Here is a 13,784-nt window from a genome sequence, read left to right on the forward strand (position 1 = left end):
TTCTCTTAATCCTGCCACAGCCCTGATTAGGGGTATTTCCCTAGATGTAGCCTGTGACACCTTCTTTTTCACTAGAATTAAAAGGGGAGGGAAGCGAGCGGAGAAAGGGGTCCTCAGCACCACCAGCAAATAATTGCCAAGAATGGAGTGCATCCTTTTGGACTGAGGTCCCTACCCTAGGAAGCTCCTCAGTGAAGGACAAAGCCAAGACTCAAGGAAGTCCCCAGGGAATGCTGGACCTACAGGGGCTGTAGAATGCAAGGGCTTTGCTCTAGAACTAACAGAGAGAGAAGGGCTTTTCCTTTGAGCCAGAACCCTGAATTTAGATTGCTGGCTCCTACACTGGGAGAGAATAAATTTCTCTTTGTTAAAATCATATTTGGTCATCCATGTTACATTGGATAAGCAAGACAACTACTCATTTAGCTCTCAGAATAACAAATGAATAGTTATCAGAATCTCCATTTTACACATGAAGTATTTAAGAGTTGTTGTTGCGTACCATCGAGTCAGAACCGATCCACAGCTGACCTTCCAGAAGGTTTTCAGAGGCAGTTAAATGTGCGGGAGGAGATTGCCCACCTTTCTCCTTCGGAGCAGCTGGTGACTTCATGCCCTTGGGACTGTAGGTCAGCTTCTTGGCCACCAGAGTTAACATATTCACCTAGTTATGTAGCTATTAAATTGTGGTCTAGGATTCTGCAGTTAGGGACCGCTCTAAAGTACTCAAGAGCAACAGTGTCTCTCTGGAGACTAAGGTGCACCTGATACAGGCCATGGTCTTTGCAATCACTTGTTATGCATCAGAGAGTTGGACAATGACTAGGGAGGATAGAAGGAGCATTGGCGCCTTTGAGCTGTGGTGCTGGAGAAGAGTATTGAATGTTCCATGGACTGCCAAGAAAACAAACAGATCCATCCTAGAGAGGTTTAAACCAGGCTACTCCTTGGAGGCAAAGATTCTGGGGCTTTGTCTGACATACTTTGGACATGTTGTAAGGAGAGACAGGTCCTTGGAGAGGGGCATCATGGTTGGGAGGGTGGAGGGACAGCGCAGGAGGGGAAGACCCTCTATGAGGTGGATTGATTCAGTGACTGGGGTAATCGGGATGGGTGTGTCAGAGGCAGTGCGATTGGCACAGGATAGAGCAGGGTTTAGGGCTGTTGTACATAGGGTCGCTATGAGTCGCAAACGACTTGACGGCACATAACAACAACAGGATTCTAACATGGTTTCCTTTTCCAAAACTCCATATTTCTTTCACACCATCATGAACTATCTCCTTGACATTAAAATGCCCGCTCAACTTACTCCCAGACTGCCTGAGAAGCCTTGTCCCCTTTTGGGTCTTCATCTTCGTCCTCATGTTTCCTGTATTCCTCATTTTATCAATTTCTCTTTCCACACGTGGGCAAAAGAGATTTATTCATCAAAAAGAGAGCTAAGTCATTTTCCATTCCCCTCCCCTCACAATAGAGATTTATAAGGAAAAGATACTCACCAGGAAGAATGAAGGTAGCTGAAGAATAAATCAGAATTCTTCTAGCAGCTGAGCCGTACAGTCTGAGAGAAACTCATTTGCCTCAGCCCTGTGTGAGCCCTGAGCTACTTGCCATGACCTAAATACTCTCTGGAAGCCCATGGCTCTCCTGCTCAGGGGATATGAAGTCAAGAGAAAGAGCAACTGAGGAGGGAGCATTGCATTCTGGGAGGAACAAAGAAACTGTGGCTCATTCAGAATTCGGGAGACAGCTGAGTGAAGAGGAGAGCAAAGGTGAGTCAGGAGAGACACAGGGAAGGGTAGAAAGAGGGGAAGAAGGGAGAAAGGAGGATGGAAGCACAGAAGGAAGGGAGGGAAGGAAGAAAGAAGAGAGGAAATAAGTGTATGCGAAGTAAATAAGAACTCTTTTAAGGCTGAAAGCAATGAAATGAGTGGTCACTTTGTAGTTTTCAATCTTATCCAGTGTTCTGTAGAGGTTTATAAGAAGGGAAAGCCATAGTCTTAGCTCAGTCATCAGGTTAATTGTTTGGAGTCAGTGAAACTGGGATTTCCTCGCCCCCCCCCCCCAGAATTTATTAACAATACCACATAAGCAATTATTTCAGCCTTGATGTTTTTCGTAGTTAAGAAAGCCCTCAACCTACCAGCGCTGTTGAGCTTCCAGACTTAAAAACAACAGCCCCAACACTATGAACGAGATCTGTTCCCAAGTGTGTCTCTAAATCGATTTCTTTAGTTAAGTCACACTTCAGTGCAAGAAAAGCTCAGAGCCCAGTCAATGATTTAAAATCTACCCCTGCCAGAGGTGAGGTGATTGTGACAAAGACCGTGTAGTCAGTAGTTGGTAGATGCTGTAGAGTTGGTTCTGATTTGGATTTTATGTACAATAGAACAAAGCCCTGCCCTGTCCCATGCCATCCTCACCCTCGATGCCATGTTCCAGTTCGTTGTATTGTTGTTGTCATTGTGTTGGTGCATCTCGTTGAGGGTCTTCCTCTCTTTCATTATCCCTCTACTTTAAAATATATATATATTATATTTATATATATAATTTAAAAAAATTTTTGGTTATTTTACTTCACATTGTGTTTCATACAATAATCCTTATGCACTGTGTCTTATAAAATGAATCATCATTTATCTATGCCCACTACCCTCCGTCTTTTCAGGTACCCACTGGATCTTTTCTAATTCCTTCACCCTCTCCCTCCACTCATCAAGCTCTGGCACCGTGTGATTTATCCTCACTCCCCACCCTTCAGCTCCTGGCCCTCTCCCCTTCACTTTTTGAACATTTATAAACACCTTACTAGTAATCCTTCTGTTTTTACAATAATGGTTTTATGCAAACCAAGGTCCTTACAAGCCTGACTTACATCATTCAGCATAATGCTCTCTAGCCTTTCCCATGTTATATAGTATTTTTCTAAATTGTTGCTTCTGAGAGCTACATAGTATTCTGTCATGTGAAGGTACCACAATTTCTCAATTCATCTGTTGATTGTCCATCCACTTTTTCAGGCCTGGTATCTTTCTCCAGGGACCAGTCCCTCCTGATAACAAGCATAAAGAGGGTGAGAGAAAAAAAACAAAACAGAATCTCACCATCCTTGTTCCAAGAAGCATTCCAGCTGTACTTCCTCTAAGACAGATTTGTTCTTTTGGCCATTCATGCTATATTCAGTCCTCTTTGCTAAAACTATAATTCAAACACATCCATTCTTCTTCAGTCTTTATTCATTATCCAGCTTTCACATGCAATTGAGGTAATTGAAAACAGAGGTTAGGAGCACCTGCATCCTCAAACTTGCTATCTTCTGCTTTTTAAGACTTTAAAGATGTTATTGACAGCAGATTAGCCCAGTACAAATTTAATTTGATTTCTTGATTGTTGTTTCTATGACTGTTGACCATGAATTCAAGTAAAGCAAAATCCTTGACACTTCAATCTTTTTTCTGTTTTCATGATGTTGTTTTATTGGTTCAGTTGTGAGGATTTTTGTTTTCTTTATATTACAGTGTCATCTTGAAAGCTATAGATTTTTATCTTCATCAGTAAGTGTTTCAAGTCCTCTCTGCTTTTAGCACATAAGGTTGTGTCATCTACATGAGAAGATGGATTGGGGATTTACTTCTGAGGGTGGTAGTGAATGGTTAGTTAAAACCTTGGGATTATCAGCCACCACCACTGTGACTAGGAATTGGATCAGTTGTTTGTTTTTAAAAAATCAACACAATTCCTTAACAACTCATTGCCAATCAGTTGGAACTGACTCATAGCTGACCCTCCAGGGAGTTTTCAGAGGCTATAGATTTCATGGGAGGAGACAGTCCATCTTTCCCCCTTGGAGCAGCTGGTGAATTCTAATCACCTGCCTGCCTCCCCACTAGACTGCCAGAGCTCTAATAGTTTGGAAATGGGAACAAATGTATTTAACATTTGAGAGCAAGTGCAAATTGTCTGGAACTCTGATTTGCATAACTCTGAGAATCCTGTTGGCCAAATAACCGAGCTTTTGTGGTCATTTTTTTTTTCTTCTCCTTAGACAAACTGATAACTAAATATTACTGGGCATAGGAGGATTAGAGCAGAAAAGGAGCCGTATATCAAGTTAAGTTAATGTCTACCTGGGCAGAAACTGTCCTGGAAGCCAGAGCGAAATGGAGGGGATGAGTGTCCAGGTCCAGGAACTGGAGAGCTGTGGTGCCCACAGTGAAACCTAGTGAAGCAGTTGACAGTGAGGTGGGCACCTTGGGGGATGAGATGGGTAAACAAGAGTTCCATTTCAGGCAAGGTAAGCTTTGATGCTCATTCAATGAATCTTTATGTATCATTGAGAAATCAAAAGATATTGTATTGGAAAAGTCTGCTATCAATAACCTTCCCAAATTACTAAGAAATTGTGATGGCAGTTTGAAGACTGAAGTGTGCCTGATTCAGTCTATAGTCTCCGCCCCCCCTTCCGCTGTAGTCTTTTTAATTACTTGCTGTGTATCTAAGAGTTGGACATTGAATAAGAATGACAGAAGAAGAATTGATGCCTTTGTGTTGTGGCATTGGAGTACTGAATATCCCATTGTCTGCCAAAAGAATAAACATCTATATCTTGGAAAAAGTGCTCCTTAGAAGCAAGAATAGCAGAACTTCATCTCATATATTTTCGGAATGTCCTTAAAAGGGGTTATTTCTTGGAAAAGTGGAGGGTCAGTGAAAGAAAGCAAGCCCCTCAATAAGATGAATTGACACAGTAACTGCAGCAATGGGCTCAAGTACATCTGAGATGACAAAGAAGGCACAGGGTAGGTCAGGGTTCCTATCTGTTGTTCAAAGGATGTTACAAATAATACTTGACTCAATGGCATCTAACAACAACAACTTGCACAGGAGGAGATTGTGGAGCAGCTGATGGATTTGAACCAAGTACCCTTGGGTTGGCAGCACAACTCTTTAACACTGACTGGACCACCATAGCTGCCTCCATTAAATGAAGTTACACAGCAGGTGATGAGGTATACAGATCAGGAGCTCAAGAGGACAGTCTAGTTGGAGAGAAAACTTGAAGCTACAGGAACTGAGAAAAAACGGTGACCCTAGACATGGTGCATCTTGACTTGGCTATATTATTGTGGATATAAAAGGATGCAATGAGAAAATTACAATAATGAATTAGTTGGCACTAGGTTCAACAGTCCAGGTGCTGACGTGCCTGGGCTCCTGGCCCCAGTCATCATTCCAGGTGTTTTCTGAACAATCTCCAGTTTGTCAATACCCTGCCAAGTGTACTGCCCAGGTGTGACACACAGAAGACAACCCAGTCCACTCTCATGCTAAGCTCAGAATCATGATTTCTGACTACAATATCTCACTGATGTTGACTCTACTGGCAGATCAAAGGTCTAAGTCTTTGGCAGTCCTGCGGCTGCTGTGTTCTTCTGCAGGCTCAGTTAATTCCTCAGTGGCAGGTCACAGCACTCATATAAGCAGAGGAGGCAGAAGGACACACATAGGTGAAAAGGATGCTGGTGAAAATGACTTTAAAGGCTTCAGGGTCCCCTGCAGTCATTTTACAACCAGAAGTGGTCAATGAGAAAAAACGTTCGTCTTCTTGGCCCAGTCCTTACCTCTGTAACTCTCTTTATTTTTATTTTTCTCGGAGTACCTTTCTCTGCTTCTCCCCTCTCTCTCCTTTGTGCTCAAGTGTACACACAATCTTAAACACATGCTCACACATACATTTACACTCACACATGCACACACAGAGTTACACACTTCCTCATAGACGCACTCATACAGGCACACAGAAACTTACACATCCACATGTGCACATATTGTTGTTGTTGTACACTGCAGAGTCAGAACCAACCCCTGACCTACCAGTGGGTTTTCACCCAGTAAATCACTTGGAAGGAGATTGCCCAGCCTTCTCCCACAGAGCAGCTGGTGGCATTGAACCGGGTACCTTGGGGATTGCAGTGCAACTTCTTGCCACTAGGCCATACACATTTTAACACAGACAAACACACAGACACTGACACATACACATGCACACAACACACTCAACCTACTCTCCTACCCCGTATTGCACAGCACTCCCCAGTACAAACGAGGATGCATAAGAAAGTCAGCCAAGGACCTGAACAGCAGGCAGTGTGGATTTCCAATTTCAAGATGGGAAACTGGTAATGAAAAATGCCACTGCAGACATCCAATGTCATGACTCGAGTGACCTCTTTTTCTCAAATTAAAAGGCGAGGGATATTAATCTCTGGCACAACTATCTGGAGAGAAAAGAAGCTACTGAAAATTAGACTACGGCCTCATACTGGCACCATGGCACCAGAGTCACTAGCTTTCAAAGCCAGGCTTGAACCTGAGCACAAGCTTGGATATATGGATCCAAATATTACTCTATTTATTATTTTTTTTTATTGTGCTCTGTTTGGAAGAAATGAGGTGTCAGCGAAGTGAAGTGGACAGTTGATGAAATACACACAGCCTTCTGGTCCTTTAGACCAGTAATCCAACTCTTCAGAGCACAAATTACTGCTTTGAAGAATGGTAAGACCCTCCTGGGGAAGAAAATATAAACAAGGCAATCTTTAGCAAGATGAAAAGACAAATGTATCTGTTGCTCCTTTTCCTCCCCAAATAAATCCCCTGAGCTCATCCCATGAAATGTTGTCAGGGCTGATTCTCATCTCTTCAGGCCCAGTCTCCTTCACCCATCTCTGCTCACCACTAGGTCTTACCTACACCTCTTCATCTTACCTGACTTTCTGTCCTATTCCCTCCTAACCTAACTCCAATAATCCATTTGCCAGAAAGCAGCAGAACTTTGATTAGTGTAAATGTGATCATGTTACATGCATAGCACCCCTCAATTATTCCCCATCACATCTTGGCTAAGAACCAGATTTCCTCTGATCTGGAGGGCTCTGACCCCATGTCCTCCTCTGGTCCTCTTGGTCTCTGTGCTCTGACCCCAGCAGCCTACCTAACTCTTCCTTTAGGGAGTCTGCACTCACTGTTGCCCAGAAGGTTGGTCCTCTGATTGAGCCGCTGGCTCCTTCTCTTTATTTAGTTCCCAGATTAAATGTCACCTACTCGGAGCAGCCTTTCCTTACAGCCCAACTAAAGCAACCACCTCTTCCTTCCCCTCGCTTTGTGCCCTCCAGCATGCTGACCAAAATCTAAAATTACACACATTTGTTTAATGTTTCTCTTCCCTCCTCATCTAAACACTGTGAAAGCTGAAACCATGTCTACCTCAAAAAAACAAAACCAAAACAACCGAACTTTCAGGAGCTAGGACAGCACCTGACATTTATTAAGTGTGTAATGCTTGTTGAATGAATAAGTGAAACAAAAACACCCCAAAACCCTGTTTTCATTTTTTTGGCAGATCAAGAGCTTAATCAATTGGCAAGAAGAATAGAAGTGAGCCCAAGCAAAACTGGACCTGAGCCTCCCAGCCTGGCTCCAAGAAAGCATATTTTCAGTCCAGACAATAATTCATAGACACTGCATTTTTCTGTCTCTTCTGAAAATAAAAAAGGGCTTTAGGAAACAAAAGCAGAGGGCATCTTAGCCTACACATGGAACTAATGATGGGAAAAGAAGAGGCTAAAGACGGGAGGTGGGGCGAAAAAGAGGGGTAATGTGCATCATTTGACTCCTAAAATGACCAGGATGTAACAATCCAGGGTGAAGGGGCTGTCTCATTTTGTGACAGCTAGAGTCAGCTCACACATGTTGCATTGCTAAACAGTCAACTGTTTGAATCCACCAGGTGTTCTGTGGAAGAAAAATGGACAGCCACTCCCATTAAGATTTGCAGAATTTCCAGGATTGCTGTAAGTTAGAGTTGACTTCATAGCAAGTAGGTTTGACAGCCAGCCAAAAAGGTGACTTCATCAAGAAGTAAATCAGCACCTTTTGGTTCGTGCCATTGCCTTGCCCTCTTTCCTTCCCCTCTTTGCTCTCCGCTCTTATTCCTGGAGGAAGGAGGAGAACTGAAGTAGAGTAAAAAATGTAAAAAAAAGAAAAGAAACTGAAGTAGAGATTTAAAAATGAAGCAGGGGGCTTGAAGGATGATACACAATACAGTATCTCTCTGGTAAGCGATAAAGGATCAGATTGCATGTTTGACAGAGTGGTCAAAGTCAAAAAACAAAACATAGCAACACCCCCAAACCCACTCCTGTAGAGTGGTTTAAACCCATCAGTCCCCACTTGGTTTCCTGAGTGGAATCTTCCTCATCTTTCTTCCTCATAGCAGCTAGTGGGTTTGACCCCCCTGCATACGTGTGCCAGCGATGGTGTTGTTGTTATGTGCTGTTAAATTGGAATTAGTCACCCTCCAGCAGATTTTCAGAGGCTGTAAATTGCAAGGGAGGATAGAGTCCATTTTTGTCTTGAGGAGCTGCTGGTGGATTTGAATCGCTTGCTTTTGGGTTGGCAGTGCAACTCTTTATCACTAAACCATCAGCACACCTATACTGTGTGTGTGTGTGTGTGTGTGTGTGTGTGTGTGTGTGTGTGTGTATACGCACGTGCATCTATAGAAAGGAGCTCTTGTGGTATAATCTGTAAAGAGTTGAATTGCTAATCCCAAAGCAGTATGTCTTTGGTGATTCAAATTCATCACCTGTTCCTCCAGAGACAGTAAACAATCTCCTTGTATGTGGTTTACAGCCTTTTAAGACCCACCAGAGAGTCAGCTGAGTCAGGACAGCAAGAAGTTTATATATGTAAATCATCTGGAGGGAGCTCTGGTGGCCTAGTGGCAAGAAGCTGCGCTGCAATCCAGAAGGCATGGCTCGAGGCCACCAGCTGCTCCGTGAGAGAAGGATGGGCAATCTTATCCCATGTGATTAACTGCCTCTGAAAACCCGCCAGAAGGTCAGCTATTGGTTGTTTCAACCCTATGGTACAACAACAACAGCCTATCATCTGGTGTGCCAGTGTGTTGGTTGTATATTGCCGGTAATTATCTACACGGCCGCAATTGGATAAATCTGATGAAAACACTTTTAACTGCTCAAATCAACATAGAGTCAAGTAGCAGGGAAGTTCAGAAAGGAGAATGGAGAAATCTTAGAACAGCAAACCATGGACTTACTACCCCTAATCTTTACCAAACTTTGTATAGGAAATTGCACTGTCACAAAATCCAGTGGAGGTGGGGTCAGCTATGAGTTAGTGCTCTTTTTTCTTCCGTGGAGCCAGTGGTGAATTTGAACTATCATAGAGTCACTGCCTTTGGGTCAGCATCACAACTGCCTATGAACTGTACCATCAGAGATCCTTTTACTAAGTGGTCTACCAGCTTTCCTGCTCTCAACAAGCCCTAATGCTACCAGTTGACCACAAGGGGGCAGATTCCAACCAAATGCGGCTCTGCCTGGATTGAACAGTGGTGTAGATTAATGGTTGGCTAAGGAAGAGACTGAGATATCTGGTCATTTTTAGTTTATGTGTCTACTTTTTTATAACTTTAAAATACTGAAAGGTCAGAACTGGATGTCTGCTTTCAGAAGCCGCTTCTCATATGAAGCCAAGAGTACTTGGGTTCTAGTCTAGAACGACCTTCTTACCCATCACAAATGCAATCCAAAGAATAGAAAAAAGCAAAATTAACATAGTAACAAATGTCTCTAGATTAAATAATCAGTTTACTTGAAGGTGACCCTTTTTATCCTAATGATATTTTAATAACAAGCAATAGCACATTGCCATTGAGTTGAAACCAATTTACAACTGACCATCCAACAGATTTTCAGAGGCTGTAAATGACTCAAAAGGAGATTGCCCACCTTTATCCCACAGAACATCTAATGGATTTGAACTGCCTATTTCTGAGCTGGCAGCACAACTCCTTACCCGCTAGACCTCCAAGCGTGGAAGAGAAGATCAACAAAATAAAGAGTCCATCAGGAAGCATGAGAGGCATGCGCCCAGGTCACCTTCAAACCCTTAGATTAAAATGCACCAGAGGAATAAATTAATCAATCTCTCTTCATTCCTTAAGTCCAGGTCTCAACGAATCCATTTAACAAAGGAAGAGACTAGTGTAATCAGATGGTAAAGACCAAATTCAAATCATAACTCTCCAGCTTGTGGTGTTGGGAAAGAGTATTGAATATTCCATGGACGGTTGAAAAAACAAATACATTTGTCTCAGAAGAGGTGAGGGCAGACTACGCCTTAGAAACTGGGATGGTGAAATTTCCTTTCACATACTTTGGATGTGTTATTAAGAGGACTCAGTCTTTGAGAAAGAACAACCTCCTTGGAAAAGTGGAGTCACTGAAAGAGAGGAAGACTCAGATGGATGGACACAAGACTCCACCAGTGGGTTTCAGCAGACAGGAGATGGTGAAAATGGTACAAGAGTGAGCAGCATTTCAATCTATGTCCATGGACGTTGGTGGAGGGGACTTTATGGCACACGACAACAACAAATTCCTAAGAGGAAAAAGTGAATAAGTGTATGGCTTATTTTATTCAGATATAATTGTGAATAATAAAGATTAACATCCTAATTTACCACCATGAACACATACACATACCCCGCAGCCTCTATACTCATGTGTGATATGACCTCATTAACATATCAAAGAAAAAACCCACCTCTATTCCCAAGTAGAATTACAATCACAGGTATAGTGGTTAAGATTTCCTAACATATTTTGGGGGACATATTTATAACTGTCCTTCTCCCTTCAACATTCCTTTTCTTCTTAGTGCTCCTGTATAAAATATATGACAAATGAAGGACTCTGAAGAATGGAAATGTATTTTCTCACAGTTGTGGAAATTGAAAGCCAATTCGGAATTCAGATCCTACAGTTCTCATAAAATCTATCATCACAATTTAAAAAAAAAAATCTATGGGGAGCTCTGGTGGCCTAGTGGTAAGAAGCTGCATTGCAATCTCAAAGGCACATGGTTCGAATCCACCAGTTGCTGGTGGGAGAAGGATGGACAGTCTTCTGTGCTGTTTACTGCCTCTAAAAACCTAGTGGAGGGTCAACTATGGATTGATTCTGACTCAGCTGCACACAACAATAACAATAGCTAATGAGTCTTCCTCTAATCCTGCTGCTATTCTTCTTCATAGAGTCCAGCTTCTTGAATGATTTTTCAGCATACAGATTGAATAGGTCTAGAGAAAGGATATAACTCTGAAAAACACCTCTCTTTTTTTTTTTCTTGGTTCACAAGTTTAATAGAAACTATAAAAGATTAATACTCTCAGGTCCCACTACTACTGGTACATAATACACAACAGCTGGCCTATCCAACAATATAGCTCAGGCCATAAGAACGTTGTCCATCCCAACCTCTGCTGGAAAAGACCTATCCTATCACACACCACATCTTGGCCAAGTCTAGGACCTTGTGTTTTAAGCACGAAGAATGTACAAAAGATGTTTTTGTTCTCAATGCTGCCCACTGCAGCCTGGCACTTTGGGTCGGCCAGTGCTCACTTCTGCTTAGAGAAATACTCTTTACTCTTCTGGACGTCAGGTTTGATGGTATCACTTCCAGGCTTCCATCCAGCTGGGCACACTTCTCCATGTTTGTCCGTGAACTGGAAGGCCTGAATGAGTCTTAGAGTCTCATCCACAGAGCGACCAACAGGGAGGTCATTCACAGTGATCTGTCTAAGGATCCCTTTATCATCAATGATGAAAAGGCCCCTGAATGAGATGCCTTCATCTGCCTTTAAGACTCCATAGTCCTGGGCAACGGTGCGCTTGGGGTCTGATACTAAAGGAATGTTCATGGGTCCTAGCCCTCCTTCTTTCTTGGGCATGTTGATCCAAGCCAGGTGACAGAAGTGAGAATCCACAGAAGCACCAATCACTTGGCAGTTGAGCTTCTTAAATTCTTCTGCCCTATCACTGAATGCAATTATTTCCGTAGGGCGTACAAAGGTGAAGTCAAGAGGGTGAAAAAAGAACACAATATATTTTCCTTTGTAGTCAGACAGACTGATATCTTTGAACTGACCATCTGGCATAACAGCTGTAGCTTTGAAGTTAGGGGCAGGGCACCCAATTTTGGCAGCTCCTGAAGACATCTTGTTATCAGCAATAGTCCAGAAAAAAACAAGGGCGCAGAATCAGGAAGAGAACCGAAAAACACCTTTCTTAAATTTTAAACCATGCAGAGTTTTCTTGTTCTGTTTGGAAAACTGCTTCTTGGTTTAGGTATAGGTTTCATATGAGCATAATCTAGTGTTTTGGGGTTCCCATTCTTCTCATTGATAACCATAGTTTGTTATGATTCGTATAGTCAATCCATGTTGTTGCTGTTGTTACTGTGTACCATAAAGTCAGAGCTGACCCATGGCTGGTGGGTTTTCAGAGGCAGTTAATCACACAGCAGGAGATGGCCCACCCTTCTCCAGCAGAGCAGCTGGTGGCCTCAAACCATGAGCCTTTGGAATTACAGTGCATCTTCTTGCCACTAAGCCTCAGTCAATAAAACAAAACCAAACATTCTTCTGCTATCCTCTGGTTTCAGCCAGGATCCATCTGACCTCAGCAATGATATGCCTAGTACCACATGCTCTTCTAAGCCCAACCTGACCTCCTAGCAGTTTCCTAGCAAAGTACTATTCTAGCCAATTTTTATGATCTTTAGCAAAATTTTGCTTTCATGGGATATTAATATTGTTCTTTAATTTTCACATTCTGTTAGATCACCGTTTTTAGGAATGGAAACAAATATGGATCTCTTCCAGTCAATTGGCCATGTCTTCTGAAATTTCCTGGCATAGAACAATGAGCACACCCAGAGCTGCATCTATTAGTTGAGACATGCCAGTTTGTATCCTACTGATTCTTGAGACCTTAGTTTTTGCCAATGCTGTCAGTGCAGTTTGAACTTCTTCCTTTATTACCTTTGGCTCTTGATCACGTGGAACTTCCTGCATTGTTTCAGTGTTGACAAATCATTTTTGGTATGGTGAATCTGTGTATTCTTTGCTTCTTCTTTTGATGCTTCCTAGAGCATTCAAGACTTTACTCATAGCATCTGTCAGTATTGCAACTCAAGACTTAAATTTGTCTTTCGATTTTTTCAGCTTCAGAAATACTGAGTAAGTTTTTTTTTATTCTCCTAGTTCAGCTCTTTGCACATTCAATTATAACACTTTGCTTTGTCTTCTAAAACTGTCCTTTGAAATATTTTCTTTAGCTCTTTTATTTTGGCATCTCTCCCCTTTGTTTTCACTTTTTGATGCTCTAGCTCAATTTTCAGAATATCTTCTGACATCCCTTTTAATTTTTTTCCTTTCTCCTCTGTCTTTGTAATAACCTTTTTGCTCTCTTCATGAATTATATTCTTGATGTTGTTGTAGTTGTGTGCCATCGAGTCCTTTATGACTCAAAGTGACCCTATATTCAACAATTCTTGAGCCAACTTCATTGCTTCTGACACATCTACCCTCATTATCTTAGTAACTGAGTCAATTGATCTCATTGAGGGGCTTCCTCTCTCATGCTGTCCCTCTGTCTTTCCAAGAATGATGCCCCTCTCCAAGGACTAGTCCCTCCTTGCAACATGCCCAAAATATTTCAGACAGAGCTTCAAAATCTTTGCCTCCAAGGAGCAGCCTGGTTTCATCCTCTCCAGGATGAACTTGTTTGTTCTCTCCTAGCACTCCATAGTGTATTCAATATTCTTCTCCAGCACCAACATCGATTCTTCTTCTGTCATCCTTGTCATTGTCCATCTCTCTGATGCATAACAATAATTGTAAGGCCATG

At 42.3% G+C, this 13,784-nt stretch overlaps 1 pseudogene; it reads right to left on the reverse strand.

Moving 5' to 3' along the window:
- Window positions 1-11,491: 11,491 nt before the first annotated feature.
- On the reverse strand, window positions 11,492-12,091 carry LOC102857869 (annotated as a pseudogene).
- Window positions 12,092-13,784: the final 1,693 nt, after the last annotated feature.

This window comes from Elephantulus edwardii, unplaced genomic scaffold (assembly GCF_000299155.1).
Source record: "Elephantulus edwardii isolate Elephantulus edwardi_28Jun2011 unplaced genomic scaffold, EleEdw1.0 scaffold00171, whole genome shotgun sequence".
In the NCBI taxonomy this organism is placed as follows: Eukaryota; Metazoa; Chordata; class Mammalia; order Macroscelidea; family Macroscelididae; genus Elephantulus; species Elephantulus edwardii.